Below are 16,174 nucleotides of genomic sequence, written 5' to 3'. Positions count from 1 at the left end.
AATCCTAAGGGTGAGATGACTGAGTTAAAGGTGTGAGCATATTTAGAGTTTTCATCCACCATATTTACATTTTAACACTCAAGCGGTAGGGCGCCACTTAAAAACTTCTGTTATATACATGTAGAGGCTGTTCATTATTACTCAGGGAAACCCAAAGAAAAGAATTTGCTCTCAAGCGAGAAAGTGCCAAATCACCCATTTCTCTTTTCCAGTAAAACAGAATACTAATGAATTACTTTCGGAAGAAAATTTCAAAACATTACAGAACACTCAATCGCTTCTTAGAGCGTAAATTGGAGCCTTCTTATCTCTATACTTAATTTCTTGTAACACTGTAGTCAGCAGTGACCTCTTCCCCATTTCGTAGAAAAGAAAACCAAGGAAGAGAGTGGTTAAGTAACAGGCAGTATGGTTCTCATCATGTTTGCCAAGAGAACTGCGTATAGTCAGCCACTCAGTCATTGTTTGAGTTAGTAAATAATTGAGTAGTTGTTGTAGGTGACCCCGTTAAAAAACCACTAGTGAATAAGTGCATGAAGAGAATATTGTCCAAATTGGGGGAGGGTGAGTGGAATTAATTGGCTCAGATAGACCTCCTGCTCTCTCTCTCTCTCTCTCTTTTGCATTATGCTTTATTCATTATATATTTGTATAACTTGCTAACTTGAAAGCATGGTTATTGTTTGTGACAACAGATGGGAATAGGAGGAATTTCAATGGTTTCAGTTAAAAAAAAAGACGTGCTCTTGCAAGTGAAATATTTGTAGTGGTGTGCAGGAGCCTGCCTGTACTTATTTGCAAGAGCCAAATGTAATATTTCCAGAAATTTTGCAATTTTGTTAAACACAGTTGCCATTAAAAATTAAATTCTAGGGATCCCTGGGTGGCGCAGCGGTTTGGCGCCTGCCTTTGGCCCAGGGCGCGATCCTGGAGATCCAGGATCGAATCCCACGTTGGGCTCCTGGTGCATGGAGCCTGCTTCTCCCTCTGCCTGTGTCTCTGCCTCTCTCTCTCTCTCTCTCTGTGACTATCATAAATAAATAAAAATTAAAAAAATTACTTAAAAAAATTAAATTCTATAACTTACAATTAAATAAGTTATGTTAAAAATAAAGGTAATAAATACTCAAAATTTATTACTTCCTAGTTCTTTACTACATTTTACTATTACCAATGTTCTTTTTTTTTTTTTTTTAAGATTTTACTTATTTATTCATGAGAGATGCAGAGAGAGAGCGAGAGAGAGTGAGAGAGGCAGAGATACAGGCAGAGGAAGAAGCAGGCTCCACGCAGGGAGCCGGACATGGGACTTGATTTGGGGTCTCCGGGATCACACCCTCGGCTGAAGGCGGCACTAAACCACCGAGCCACCGGGGCTGCCCTATTATCAATGTTCTTGAGCTTATTTCCATTTATCTGTTTGATAGAAACATTATATAATAGTGTGCTACTGAGCATCTCTTTCCAACTTGCATTCAAGTTTGTAGCTTGAAACTGGCCATTATAGGAATATTTACACCAAGGAAATTGGCAAACACTATAAATCAGGCTCCCTACACTTTTTTGAGGAGAGGCTATTAAACATTTTATCAGTATACCACTGAGGGGCTACGTAAAATACAAATATGGCAACTAGGCAATATGTGTTAAGAAGCGTTAAAATGTTCATACATTTTGATCCCTTAATTCTATCCCTGGGAATTTATTCTAAATAAATAATTCAAAGAAGGAAAAAATAATATGCAGGAACATTGTCACTCATAACCGAACTAAGGAATAATGATTCTGGCAGCATTTAACTCCACGGAATACTTTGTAGTCTTTAAAGGTAAGGACTTTATGATAGTTATTAAAATATATTTGGTATGGTGTTAAATTAGAAAAACAGGATTAAAATTTTCACTTATATTCTGATTTTGTTATGAATGAAGATAAAACATGAGTGGAAAACAATGCAAGCATTTAGTGTGTTAGTATGGCAAAATGATAGAATTTTGTTTTTATTTCATTAATTGGAGTAGTGGTGTGTGTGCATGTAAAAAATGTGGAGAGGGCATGTAAATAAGTGATTGTAAGTAGTTTCAACATTTAATGGGAATGTGGACCAGATGAAGTTTGCCTTTAACATGCAGATATGTACTATAGCTCTCTGGGCAGGGTATTGTAAAGGGAGTTTGGACCCAGGCAATCCGGAGTGGTGGATGATAAAAGGGTTTCTTTCTTTCTTTTTTTATTTTTTATTTTTATTTATTTATTTATGTATTTATTTATTTACTTATTTTCTTTCTTTTTTAAAAAAAGATTTATTTATTTATTGAGAGAGAGTGAGAGAGACTGCAAATGCACACACTCATGAGCAGGGAGAAGGGGAGGGTGTAGAGGAGGAGGGGCAGAGGGGTGGGGAGAGGAAGGGGGGGTAGGAAGGGGTAGGGGAGGGGCAGAGGGAGAGGGAGACAGGCAGACTCCCTGAGTCTGAGAAGGGGGCCGGATATGGGCCTCCAACCCAGAACCCTGAGATCATGACCTGAGCTGCAATTAAGAGTAGGACACTTAACTGACTGAGCCTCCCCAGGGACCCAATAAGGGGGTTTCTTTAGGGCAGCTCAGGAAAGAGGAAGTAGTGACTGGCTGAGTCCTGGAGACTTGCTAAGGTAGACTGCAGAGGCTGGGAAATAGTCCAGAGAAAATCAACTGGTAAAGCCCAGAGAGAGGAGAGAACATTTCTCAGGAAAAGACAGGGAAATGCTGACCTCAGAGTTGAGCAAGATGGAAAGGAAAGCAGTTCTATTTAGATCTGAAAACAAAAGGACTCAAGCTAGAGAGGAAATGATTCTTCTCAATCATGGATTCTCAAATTTTAGTGCATTTACAGGTCATCTGGATGGATGGGGGTCATGTTAACAAATAAATGCAGCTTTCTAGGTTTTACCTCTGTGGATTCTGATTCAGTGGGTCTGGGGATTGACAGGAATATTCATTTTTAACAAGTCTATCCACTCCATAAAGTTTTTTTTTAATTTTATTTATTCATGAGAGACACAAGGAGTGAGGCAGAGACATAGGCAGAGGGAGAAGCAGGCTCCCTGCAGGGAGCCAGATGCGGAACTCGATTCCAGGCCCTGGGGGTTATGAACTGAGCCGAAGGCAGACAGACACTCAACCACTGAGCCACCCAGGCGTCTCTCCATAAAGTTTCTGATACAAATGATCTGCAGATTATACTTTGAGAACATTGTCAGATTGAAGATTGGATCGGCCAAGGGAATGTGTGTGTGTGTGTGTGTGTGTGTGTGTGTGTGTGTGTAGGGGGTGAGGTTGTTACCTTGAGGCTTAGGATCTAAGGACTTATGTTTTAAAGGGGTATGACAACCAAGAAGAGCCAGAAGGGATAAGTTATTGTATTGAATATCTAGAGGAGGCTGCACTTATACCACTCCTTAAATATATATAGTTTATACCACCAAATTCCCTTTCACAGTGAAATGACTTTAGTGAGGCATTTGGGCCAACTGGAAGTAGCTGTGAATGAGGGAACTACAAGGGGATAGCACAGAGAGCAATGGTCATAGGGAGGGTCTAGGACCCCACAAACATCTATTTCAGACTACTGGGAAGTGGTAATTAAGAATAAATGTGAGTAGAGTAAGCAGTGCTATGTCCAGAAAGTATTTTGAGCCTCAGTTATGATAACATTACATTAAAGAAGGAAAGAAAGTCTAAGTTTTTGATGAAATGTAGTTCTTTATATATGGAATTTTAGCACTCAGAATAGTAATAACACTTAAACATATGCCATAACAACAACAACAGATCACAAAATAAACTTAGTGACATTGCAGTAACAGGAGCCATTCATTGTACTGAGATTATCTGCCTCACTTGGATTTAGAAGAACGTTAATGATTGTAATAGACTCTCAAATAGCCTTTAATACCGTGGGTTCTTCCAACTTTATACTGAAGATGAATCTTTTACTTTAAAAAAAAGTTTCACATTTCCTATCATCAGGGTCACTAGTCTCTTGGGACATGGCATGACAAATCAAGAATAAATCACAATCCTTCTTAGCACTGTAGACACAACTCAGAATCTGTGGGATGTGTAAGGGTGCACATCCCCACTCTCCTATTCTCCACTTAAAAGAGTTTTGCATGGACTGATTGGCTTATACTTCAGCATAGTGTTTCCTAATAACTTCAACAAACTTCTTGGGAAAAATTTCATACAGGAATGCAGGAACACGCACACTTGCCATATAACTTTAGGGGACTTGGGGGGCCTCTAAAGCCCATTCAGGCTTCCCACTTGTCCAGAGTCCTCACATTAAGAACTCCTGCCTCAGAGGTTTCAATACAAAAAAGTTCTGATTATTGCTGATGCTGGATTCAGCTGCCAAAGAGAATTACTGACTTTCCAGTTGATGGTTAAAATGAGGACAAGATGGTAGATGTATGTGTGGTTTTATATTACTGGACCCTTAACTTGAGTAAATATGTGGATGTGGAGGTGGAGTTGGTTTTCAGAGTATATACGACTCACGTTCTAAGTCCTTAATTTTGAATTCTCTTATGTGAAGCCAGAGTTAGTTCCCATTTGGGAAAGCACCCTCTCAAGTTCTACTTTAATGTCTGATTTGTGATCATGTGGTTCCTTTTGAAAATACAGGCAGGTTGTAAATATTGACACGGCCAACTCCAGGGTATAGTGACTAGTGTGGGGCCAACTGATGCCCCTCGGTGAATACTGGATTCCTAGTCAGGCTGCTTTTTGGGGTGAAAAGCAGCAGCTGGTGTGTAATGTGCTTGGTTCTGAGTGCAAAACCTATGTTTAGGTTTTCCTATCTGAAGCTGATCATCTGTTTGGACCCTGATAGCTTTGGAGAGAAGTCCTTTTCCTTTGTAGCCTTAAACCACAGAAGCCCAGTTAGCCCTCCTTTGTTAGTGGGTACCTGACTTGCAATTTGGGGAACTAGTGTTTTTGGTAGGAAGATCATGTCTTTGTTAATCTCCTGTCTGCTTGGACTATGATAGGGGTTTAGGCAGGGTCTGGAGATTTACCGGAAACCTAACTGCTTGAATTAGCCAATTCTGTTGAAAGTTGATAAGAACGTATTATTGTGTCATGTTAGTAGAGAGGGCAGATACAGGGTGGGGAGTGAAAATGCTCCCCATCTTCAACCCTCCGGAGAAAAAATATGTGTAATTGGCTGCATGAATTGTGAAATCTGAGTCAGGCTTCTCTTGGTCTTGTGTAGCATAAGGATTTGAGGTAGAAAAAGAAAATCTATGACAAATAAATTCAAGTAATTAGTGCAGGTCAACTTCTACAACCAGTTTAAGTGTTGTTACCCATGACAGGGTCTCCTACCAATTTCAATTCAGTGTATTCAATGCAGTTGATTTATTTTAATTTTAATTTAATACGTTCAGTGCATTTTAATAATAATACTACATCATAGAATACTCAATTACAGCCCAGGGAACAGAAATAGCTCATGTACACCAAAGGTCAATAGCAAACGTCCCACCCCTCCTGTCTCCTAGAGATTGCCCTCCTTGTGGCGTCCTCACACCTAGCCACCTAATTGTTAATGCAAGGAATTGACTGGCATGAATCTCTCCCTTAATGACCTTTCTTTCTTTCAGTTGATCCTTTGGAAAAGGACCCCTACTTTTCCTTTGCTTTCCCCACTGCCATTCCAGCTGATGCCTTTTGAAGCTCTCCGAACACACAAATCTCAACCTGAACCTTCTCAGTTGCCACAAAATTTTTTTCCTGTCTTTTTCCAACTGAAAATGATCTCAACCATGATTGATAAGTGTAAGAATGCCTGTGATTATGCCTTCTAACAGGAAAAAGGAAAGCAATATATTTCAATTCAGATTTAAATGGTGTAAAATTATTGCCATCAACTACTACAAAAACCCTTAAAATATTTAGAAATCCCCTTTGGTATACTTTCTTTGGCTAAAACCTGATTTTCCTGAAGTCCCAATATCTTTGGGCAGTGACTTGCTGAAATTTATATCAGTAGTCTCTCTCTTTCTCTCTCTTCCTCTGGTTGTGATAAGGGAGTAGAAGAGGGTGTTGGACGTACATACAGGAAATAGGAGGGGAAAAGGCAGAAAAGTCTTACATGTTGACAGTATCACAATTTCCTATGTCTGCTGAAATAATATTGTCACTATATTCCTATACTTAGAATATCTGGTAATATAAGAGAGATATCTATAATAACATGGACTTTAAAAATATAGTAGTAATACATGTTCAATGTAGCCAATGTAGTGTGTAACTTTTAATTTAAATATAGGTGTTTAGGGACGCCCAGGTGGCTCAGTGGTTGGGTGCCTGCCTTCAGCCCAGGGCGTGATCATGGAGACCTGGGATTGAGTCCCGCATCCCGCTCCTTGCAAGGAGCCTGCTTCTCCCTCTGCCTGTGTCTCTGCCTCTCTCTCTCTCTCTCTCAGTCTGAGTCTCTCATGAATAAATAAATAAATCTTAAAAAAATAAATATAGGTGTTTATATTTTATTTGTAAGCATTTAATTATGTTTTTACATATAAAATATGCCCTCATGCTAGTACTTTCCCTCCAAAATGTGCAGAATATACAGAAAGAAGCCCAAAGTCAGCATTGCTTCCTAACGGAAGAGGAATACAGCTGATGGTTAAACGGATCGCTTGAATGAATGAAGGGCCAGAAACTATGGTATCTTTGACCAGTCCTATAGCTACCTTCTCTTCATCCTCTCTGTCTCAGGAAAAGCAAGTTCTAAATGTGGACAGTGGCAATGTTTCTCTTCAATTCTAGAGCCATAAGAACACTTGAGAGTTTTCTGTATGGCAGCAAAGTTCTATGTAAAACCTGGATCAGAAGTTCAAAACCCAAACCAATAGTTTTGGATTTCCCCAAGGGCTACCCATTTGACATGTCATCCAGGAAAGACCCAACATATAGATAATATGGAAAGAAAAATAAAAGTTTCTCTTCCAACAGAGGCTAGACACTTGTGGTTTTCAGTGTAAAAACTAGATTGTGCAACTGTACTCATGAGAAAAAATCACCAACACTTTCAGCTTTAGCTGATGTTCAATTTTGTTTTCTACCTTGGACCAGCCACGCTTATGAAGTTATATTACTTTAAAGCTTCCTCTGGTTAGCTGGGCCTTTCTGTAGAGGCTGTAATGATCATAATTTAAAAATCTTCCTGCATTCCTTCATGCTACTTGGAATTTAAATGTTAGTGCTCCTTCCATTGTATATTTGGTTACGACTAGTTTTATTTCTCAACAGGTATGTAGCGTCATTATTTTATCTGTCGATTGTAATGACTTTTCTTTCTTTTGCCAATTTTGAGAGTGCTTAACAATTCTTAGATTGTTAACAAATGAATTACTGGGGTATAATGCAGGATAAATAAAAAAAATCAGTTGCCTTCACAGTCTTTTAAAGTTTGATCAGGAACCTTTAAATTATTATCAAGTTTTTCCTTTTTTCTATAAAATATTGGCCAAAGGACTATTTAGAAACAGTATCATCAGCCAGTCAGGGAAAAAGAGTCGAATGATCCTTTTTTCTCACTACTTAGTAGGCTCTGTTCTAAATCATTATTTTGGCTTATTTTAGATGGCTGAAGAAAGGCCTCTTTTCAAAAAATTGCAAGGAACTGGGCAGTAGGAATGAAGAACCTTAAAATGTTTATAGCCTTTGACTCCTTCTAAGAGTTATTCATAAGAAAACAGTATTTCATTACAATATGAAAGCTATTCAACACAAATTTTTTTTATAATAGAGATACCTAAAAATCACCTAAAACGTGCAACAGAAAGGATGATTAAATAAATTATATTTAAGTCTACTAAATATTTATTAAAATATTTTTTGAGGGATGCTTAATGGTAAGAAAAAAACCTAGGGTATAAAATCATATATTTTTGCTTAAAGAGGCCTATATTTATTTTTTATACATAAATTCAGAATGTGAAAATAAACCAATATATTTAAAAATTATCATCTAGTGTGTGGTAAGACTACATATAATTTTAAAATGTTTTTGATTTTTCTTGTGTTTTCTGTAATTAACACGTATTACTTACATAATAAAAAACCCCAAGCTCCTTATTAAAATATAGTCAATTTATGGCATTATGCTAATAATGAAACTAGTAAAATGATTTTGACATGAGAGTTATTTTGACATTTTGAGGGCTTTGAGAACCCTAAACCTATAATTAAGTTTTATCTTTTAAGATTTAGAGGATCTTTAGATTTAGAGGGATCTCAAGTCTCTTATATTTTAAAACTTGATAAGCCATAGAAAAATCACTTTTAATGGGAGATGTTGGAGTTATTAAATAGGTTTGTGAGTGGTTCATGTTTTTAAAATAAGAGAGAATTAGCTTCAGCTATAATAAAAATTTAAGCAAAGTATAAAACATGCAATCGATGAATATAGATGACTATTTAAAAATTTTTATCTGAAAATATTCCCAAAGGTATTCTTTAAGAGGCACATTTTCCTGATGCACCTGAATATTTAATTTAAAAATAATTGACTTTTAAAAATTTTGAAAGGCATGCCTACTAGGCAAATCATAAATGTATTCATTCTGGTATAATGTAAGAAAATTACCTTGTAGCCTTTCATGGCCATTTTTCTACACAATAATATATCCAAATGTTTATCTGTCTTAATGCCAAACATTATTTGGAACCTATTTAAATTATTTCAAAGTTGATTAGTTTAGCGAAGAAGAGAATTTTCCTTTTAAACGTGAGTGAAATTTTTAATGTTTGATTTGTGTAATATTCTTAGTTACATTTTTTGTTTATTTTTGTGTGTGATTGTCTCTGGCTTTGGTGTAACAATTAACTCATGATCCTGTCAGGACAGCTATTGTTCGTGAGACATAACTTACAGATTAGTAATGATTTCAGCTGCAAGTTATACAATACTTGGCTAACAGTAACTTAAGAAAAAAAAATCCCAATTAATTTCTCCCATATAACAAGAAATCTGGATGTCTCCCTCTATCTGTCATGGGCTCAATGGCTCAGTGGCTCAGTAATACTGTCTCTGTAGTTCTCTTGCCTTTCCTCATGGTTGCAAGATGGCTGCTGCAGCCTTGAGCCCTGTGTATTCATCATCCATTGAGAGTGAGCGTGTGATTGTTGGGCTGGATGGAGATGGAGGGAGGCTAAGTTGGCAGGGGCTCTCTTTTTTTCTAGGAAAGCCAAAAGTTCCCCACATACCTCTCAAACAGGTAGCAGCTTCAGTGTTGCTGCCAGAACTGGGTTACATGTTTGAGGCAGGTGGAGAAATAGGAAATAGAATCATTATAATTGCCTTAGACCATGCATTCATAATGGAGAGGGAGGGACAGGGATAGGGTGGGGCTGGGGTCAGGGTGGGATAGGCTGGTGCTAATGATAAGGTAGAAAATAGAGTTTTTTTGGTGGGGAGAAGAGGCATAAAAAAAATCTTACTTTTTTAATGTATAAAGATGCACAAATATAAGCAGATATACATATAATTCATAACCAGACATCTACATGGTATTAGAATTTCATGAGTGTAGTGATTAGGAAAAAAGTGTCTAAAAATGTCCTTGGGGTGATCATGGAAAAAAGGAAAAAAGGCTGAAGGGTGTCTGGGAGGCTCAGTTGGTTAAGTGTCTGCCTCCGGCTCTGGTCATGATCCGGGGGTCCTGGGATCGAGTCCTGCATTGGGCTCCCTGCTCAGAGGGCAGCCTGCCTCTCCCTCTCTCTGCCCCTCCATCTTACTTGTGCTCTATTTCTCTCTCTCAAATAAGTAAATAAAATCTTTTTTTTTTTTTTTTAAAAAAAAAAAGGTTGAGAAATCCTGGCCTAAACCAAGCATGATCCATTCCTGAGGCTTTGCACATAGTCTTACAAACAAAATTGGATTCTGTTACTAATAACAAAGGGAAGCACAGATATTGAATAGAAAACTAACAATCCCTATCACGGACGATGTCATAAATTAAATTAATGAACAACTTCCATGATCTTGTCATTGGCGGTCTTCTCTTATTTGAGCTATGCATTTCTTAAGGAACTGTGTCTTATTCGTCTTCGTGTATTAGTACACAAGGCCCTCCATACATATATTTTGTACATTGAATGGAAACTAACAGCTGTTTTATAGCTGGACCAGTTATCCCTAAACATTAATTCCAGCTTGTCTCCCTACCCCAAAGCCTCCAGCAGCTTTCCAGTTGCTTACAGGCATGAGGTCCACCTTGTCCTTCTTGCTTCCTACCACTTCCTCAGCTATTATCTGGGGTCTCCTCGCACTGATCTGCCTGGCCTCTAAACACATCTTTGGTCTCCCGTTATCTGTGCTTTCGCCCATGCAGTCCCCTCTCTTGTTAACCATCAAACTCCTTTCCCGCTGGGGCTCTATTCGGAGTCCCTTCCTCTGGGAGTCCTGAGGTGATTCCACTTGCCTGCAAGGCCTCTTCCTTCCTCTCTAACTTTTTTAAGCCCTTCCCTTCACAACCTAGTTTAGGTCCTGCTTCCTTCCCAAATTCTTGACAGGGCCCCTCAGCCCCCATGCTTCTCCCCGCTCTTTATTTTTTTAAAAGATTTTATTTACTTATTTGAGAGAGAGAGAGAGAAAGAGTAAGCATGAGAGAGAAGGAGCGGGGGTGAGGGGCTCAGAGGGAGAAGCAGACTCCCCCTAGATGCAGGGCTCGATCCTGCGACTCCAGGATCATGACCTGAGCCAAAGGCAGATGCTTAACTGACTGAGCCACTCAGGCCTCCCTCTCCCTCCTCTTTAAATCCTACTGTGTTTCTGGTCTGTGTCATTCTTGAGTGTGCCTTATTAAATAATTCGGTGTACGTAATGTCTTGTTGCCCGACTCAAGCATCTGTATCTTGTCTCCACAATAGGCTGAATTCCAAGAGAGCGAGGAAACTCCTACAATATCCAGTGTAGTGCTGCGCATCAAGGAAACAATTAGTAAAACTTGGTTAAATAGTAGATATTATTGATAAATGTTAATCAATAAACTGAGAGGGGATAAGTACTTGGCAATTCTGTTTTCTCCAATTCTAAAATCCACTGGGTTTTTTTGTGTTTTAACATAAACATACCCAGAATCATTGGATCCATTCACAACAGAAAGATCTAAAGGCATTACTTATGAGCTAGAAGCTGTCACTCGCTCTGTTCTGCCTTCTAGGTCCTGATGCTCTCTGCACGAGAGAACTGGAGGCGTGGAAATGTGGTGGAAAGCTCAGGGCTTTGAAGCTAATCAGAGACAAGTTATTAATTTCTCTGGACCTCAGTCATCCTATCTGTGAAATGGGGATATTATGATTTGCCATGTGGGACTGTTGTGAGGATAAAATGAGGTCATAGATGAATGTGTCTGCTTCAGGATCTGGTACCTTGTAGGCACTGAATAAATGGTGCTGTGGATGGTTTGGCTCGTCGGCCTGATGTTTTGCAAGCAATATGTTTTTGTTTACTGAATTTCCCTCTCAATATTCCCTTGAAAAGAGGAGGTAACTTAGGTGTGCTTTTTCAAAAGGTATTTCTATCTGAGGAATTGGAATAAGAGTAGAACCCACATTTCATAGCATTTTGAGCTGGAATGAAATCCTCTTGTTTTATGGATAATGAAAGAAACACTTTAAGACAGCGAGCAGCTTGCTTCTCCTTATGAGGCCAGTGGCACAGATGAAATTGAACCCAGATATCCTGACCCATGTTTTAGAGCTTTTTCTACTTGTTGAGGATTACCCATCTGGCAGATAAAAAAAAAACAACCCAGAATGCCAGTTTTTGATTTTGAATTTCAGACAAATAACTTTTTTAAAAAAAGATTTTATTTATTTATATTTTTTTTTAATTTTTATTTATTTATGATAGTCACAGAGAGAGAGAGAGAGAGAGAGAGAGAGAGAGAGAGGCAGAGACATAGGCAGGCTCCATGCACCGGGAGCCCGACGTGGGATTCGATCCCGGGTCTCCAGGATCATCTCTGGGCCAAAGGCAGGCGCTAAACCACTGCGCCACCCAGAGATCCCAGATTTTATTTATTTATTCGTGAGAGACACACACAGAGAGAGGCAGAGACGCAGGTAGAGGGAGAAGCAGGCTTCATGCAGGGAGCCCAACGTGGGACTCGATCCCAGGTCTCCAGGATCAGGCCCTGGACCAAAGGCAGCACTAAACCGCTGAGCCACCAGGGCTGCCCAACAAATAACTTTCTAAGATAAGTTATATTCCATCACCATCAGTTAAAGTTTAAAAAACCACACGTTTGGAGAACAAATGAGAAAAGAATTGATGTGCAGGGGATATCTGATACATAATTATGCTTATTGGCAAGATGTTTTAATAGGCATCGAGGCTTTTTCTTCACAAGGGAAAAATGGCACTTTGGGCAAGTGAGAGTGTTGATTTTTTTTTTTTTTACAAAGTTCTTTTATTATAAAACTTCAAATTCACCTAAAATTAGTCCCCATGCCCATCATCCAAATTCAGCAATTGTCAAGATATTGCCATATTTGTTTCATCCTCTTTTACCCCTTTGCTGACATAGTTTAAAGAAATCTCAGACATCATGTCACTTTACCCACCTATGTTATACATCTATAAAATCAAGAATATTTTCTTACATGACCATGCTGTCATTATCCCACCTAACGAAATTAGCAGTGATCTTTTGACAGTTTCCCATACTTAATCTATAATCATATTTCACTGTCTCAAAAACATCTTCTTAGAATCGGTTTATTTAATCCAGTATCCAAACAGAGTCCATCCATTATATAGGTGTTATGTTTCTTAAGTATCTTTTTAAAAAAGATTTTATTTATTTATTCATGAGAGACACAGCGAGGGAAAGGCAGAGACACAGGCAGAGGGAGAAGCAGGCTCCATGCAGGGAGCCCGATGTGGGACTCGATCCTGGGACTCCAGGTTCATGCCCTGGGCTGAAGGCAGGTGCTCAACTGCTGAGCCTCTCAGGCGTCGCAAGTATCTTTGATATTCATTATTTTTAGTGATGAAAATGAACCAATGGAGAAAGACACTGGTTGTTGTGTTGGGGTAATTTTATTAGGCTAATAGGAAGTTGTTACATTGCTCTTATGTAGATGGCAAAACTGAAAGGGGGTTTTGCAAACAGGGATGTCATAAATGATTGTTCCTAAGGTGATCAATGACGATAGGTCTATTGCTATGTTTAGAATAAATGAAAAAGAAAGAAAAAGGAGAGAGATTTTGTTTTGTTTTATCTTTTGGGCTGATTGGTTTTTGTGTGCTGAAGCTGATTCACCTATAATATGGGGATAATAACATAATAGTCCTTACTTCCCAGACTGTGAAGGTCAGATGAAAAGCTAGGAAGCTGTGCTTAGCTGTGAAGCAGCGTTTCCTCAATCTGATTGTTCTGCATCATCTAGTGCTTTACAAATAATTTCTCTGGTTCTTCCCAGACCTACTGAATGAGAATGTACCCAGGAGGGGCCCAGGAAAACATATAAAACCCTTAGGGTAATTGTGATGATGATTAAATATGGGACCACTGACTTTACCCTCCTTGCACCTTGATCGCTTTATTGTGATACTTCTCAAGGCTAATGAATGTACTTTACAGTGCTGTGGGTGGATAACAAATGCAGTGAATAAACACCAAATGCTTCCTGAACACCTTAGTTACGATCAGTGTTATGAGTCCGGGTGATCCATAGCCATATGTTGGACACTGTACTTTAGGATGGATTAGAATTTTTCAGCTTACATTGTTCCCTGTGTAACATCTAGTATGGTGCCCAGCACATAGTTAGAGGGCAGTGTGTATCAGAGAAATGAATACATAATGATATTACTGAGAATTTGGATCAGTGACAATTCAAATTATCCATCCACAGACAACACAAGGAACTGGTAGGCCACCGGTTGCTATCCTAACTTAGGAGGGGTCCAGACTTAGATGGGAATGGCTTAGAGAATGGGATTAATGCCCAATAATATATATCTTCCAATATCTCACCTCTCTTTATATAAGGTTTTTGTATTTTTTAAAACTTCCTCCTCTTTCAATCAAAATGGGCTTTGAGGAAATAATGAGACTGAAAGCACATGTATATAAATGTGGCAACGGTAACAAGGCCTTTACCTTCCAAAGAGACTCAACATTTGAAGAAAGCACCAAACCTCTAGAGGCATCTAGGCGGCTCAGTTGGTTAAGCATCTGACTCCTGATTTTGGCTCAAGTCATGATCTCAGGGTCATGGGATCGAGCTCCACACTGGGCTCCCTGCTCAGTGGGCAGTCTGCTTGAGATAGTCTCTTTCCCTCTACCTCTCTCCCCATGTGCACACACACTCTCTCTCTAAAATATAAACAAACAAACAAACAAACAAACTTAAAAAAAAAAAAAAAAAGCACCAAGCCTCTAGAGAAAGGGCTACTACAATGATGGGAGAGATGTTCAGCAGTAAGGGAACTTCTCATCACCCTTGATATTACTCCATGTAGGTGGGTATCTTCTGGTCAGACTGGTCCCTGAAGGGGACATGCTGGATGGCTCCTGTGCCAGTGGACTGGAAAGGCTGAGAGTCAAGACCTTCTTGCAGGAGATTCTTATCAGTAGGGATGACAGCTGCTACTGCGAGATTGGGAAGCTACTTCCTTCACCATCTTCCTCCTTTTCTATTTTTCTGTGGGAAAGATTCCCCATAACTGGGCATCTTTATTCTCCCAGATGAAGAATTGTGCTGTGGGGATCTTCTCAGATGTTTCTGAACTATAGTTCTTCAAAATGAGGAGTCCAGAATACTCAGTTCTGTGCATGCACAGCAGTGACACTGGAATTCAGGCAGGAGAATATCATTAGAGAGAAGATAACAGACTTTTCAAGTGATAGAAAAGGGGAGCCCTCTATCTCATACACCCCATGATGCAAAAAAGGCAGATACATAGTTCATCCACTGATAGTTAACTCAATGGCAGTGAAATTTCTTGGGACCTCATTTTAGCAAAACAGCAAGTGTGAGTCTCATTCTTTTAGTTCCTGATCATACACACACACACACACACACACACACATACACACACGCATGCACGCACATCTTGAGACAGGCTAGTGAAACTTCATGGGAAATGGAACACTGAAGAGTTCCCTGGGAGGTTTCCAAATTTAATTTCATTAGGTAAGCACCTTTAGGATGATAAAGTGGAAGGAAGGAGATGGAGGTCTTCATGGTATTTCTGAGTGTTATAAGATATTACCTAATGTGTAAGAGAAGAGGTGGTTGGAGAAGGACGGAATGAGGTTAGGAGGTTATCCTCTGGTGCATTTCAGTTCACTTTGGGACCATGGATTTAAGAAGGTTGGCTAATGGTGATGTTCAGAGTGGTTCCTTTCCAAGTCTTACTATTGTCTCTTGCAAGTAATTTGAGGTGGGTTTGCACCAGTATGACGAGCCTAGTACATGAAGGTGAGTAGAGAATCATCACCTAGGAGTTGAATTTAAATGAAGAGATATTAATCAGAAAGAAAATGACTGGTCATCCATGGAAACATAACAAGTCTGAGAATTGTATTTGGGCAGTTCCCATACATGCACTGCCAATAGAGAGAGAATCTTGGCTAATGGACTTCCTGTATTTTGATTCCATTCTCAAGACAGAGGGAGGAAGTGCAACTTAAGTTAAGCCTGTTCTTGACCATTCTGGTCCTCACTGATAAAGGAAAGAAATTCCCATAAATCCTAACAGTGGTACCCATCTCTATGACACAAGAAACTTCTTTTCTTAGGATTTTAGTTTCCTTAGGAATTTTTCTAGCATGCCCAGCAGATTGGTCCAGGCACAGTTCAAGTCCCTGGATTATCTCACATTTGTTTGTTGTAACTTGAGTGGCATCTGAAAGAGCTTGGTTATGAGGCATTCCAGGCTGAGTAAGAAAAGGACTTAGAGACCCAGAGACACTTGCTTATCTGACAAATAAGGTGACTGGGCGGGGAAGGGGATCTCAGACTTTTCAGTCATTTCATTAGTCTAAGGCTGATCCTGACCCAGGATGCAGGCCTCCTGTGCCACACTTTCTTAAAAAAGAAATCTTATCCAAGGATACTAGCAAATGCTACTTCTACCCAGGAAGGAACTGTAGGACACATTTGTATT

General features: G+C 39.2%; 1 protein-coding gene across 5 annotated transcripts in view; it reads left to right on the top strand.

The window, feature by feature from the left end:
• RHOH (ras homolog family member H) overlaps positions 1-16,174 on the top strand; it is a 54,217-nt gene that overhangs the window by 16,880 nt on the left and 21,163 nt on the right. The gene's annotated exons all lie outside the window — the stretch shown is intronic.

The sequence above is a fragment of the Canis lupus genome, chromosome 2 (genome assembly GCF_048164855.1).
Source record: "Canis lupus baileyi chromosome 2, mCanLup2.hap1, whole genome shotgun sequence".
Taxonomy (NCBI): Eukaryota; Metazoa; Chordata; class Mammalia; order Carnivora; family Canidae; genus Canis; species Canis lupus.
The sequence above is the reverse complement of the archived record's forward strand: the minus strand, read 5'-3'. Positions and strand labels throughout refer to the sequence as shown.